This window comes from Etheostoma spectabile, unplaced genomic scaffold (genome assembly GCF_008692095.1).
Source record: "Etheostoma spectabile isolate EspeVRDwgs_2016 unplaced genomic scaffold, UIUC_Espe_1.0 scaffold00003502, whole genome shotgun sequence".
NCBI classification, from domain to species: domain Eukaryota; kingdom Metazoa; phylum Chordata; class Actinopteri; order Perciformes; family Percidae; genus Etheostoma; species Etheostoma spectabile.
In genome coordinates this window covers 45,001-45,811 of record NW_022603038.1, presented here as the reverse complement: position 1 = coordinate 45,811, position 811 = coordinate 45,001, and positions in this window count along the sequence as shown.

The window sequence follows — 811 nt, the reverse complement described above, 5'->3', positions numbered from 1 at the left end:
GTAACCACTGCACCTTCAGGCTCATAAGAAGCTACCAGCATGGAGTTCATTAAAGAAGATGGTTTTCCTTGTATGTCAAGTAAGAAATCCCAAATCCTCCACTTTAAACAGCACATAATGTTACACCACTTCCACCGCTTAGGTGTTCTAATGCAAGGGTCTTCAACGTTTTTTTAAGCAAAGGACCCCTTAAATGAAAGAGACAGATCAGGCGATCCTTACTATATGTATGAAATAAAGTTGCATATTAATATGGGCCTACAACTTTTAGGGCAGCCTAAAGCCTTTATCCATACGGGTGGTTATGCAGAGAATACTGAGATATTCAAATAGCCTAATCATTGTTGGCATGATTTTATAAATACTGTAAAGTTCAATATTAAACACAAACGTTAAACAGTTAATCCTTTGGAATGAAATGTATATTAGTGATTACATTACCTATAGGCCAGTAATCGTCACTGGAGATTTATATTTGCTAATGATATGTTGGAATCATGTTAAGACTTTTTCAAACTTTCAAAAATTCATGATTTTTGGAGGCCCCCCTGTGGGGACTCTGAGGACCCTCTAGGGCTCCTGGCCCCCGTGTTGAAGGTCCCTCTTCTAATGGTTCATTGATTTGTTGTATTTGTCCTTTAGTCATTCATCTTGTGTAGTATTTCACAGCAGCACATCATACTTTGCATCTTTTTTAAAAAAGTTCAATAATTACTTGGTAGCTGCTGAAACCTTGCCCCTATGATATAACACTAACAGAAAACCAAATCAGATAGGCGTAGATGTATTTATCAGAAAGACCTTTACTCCA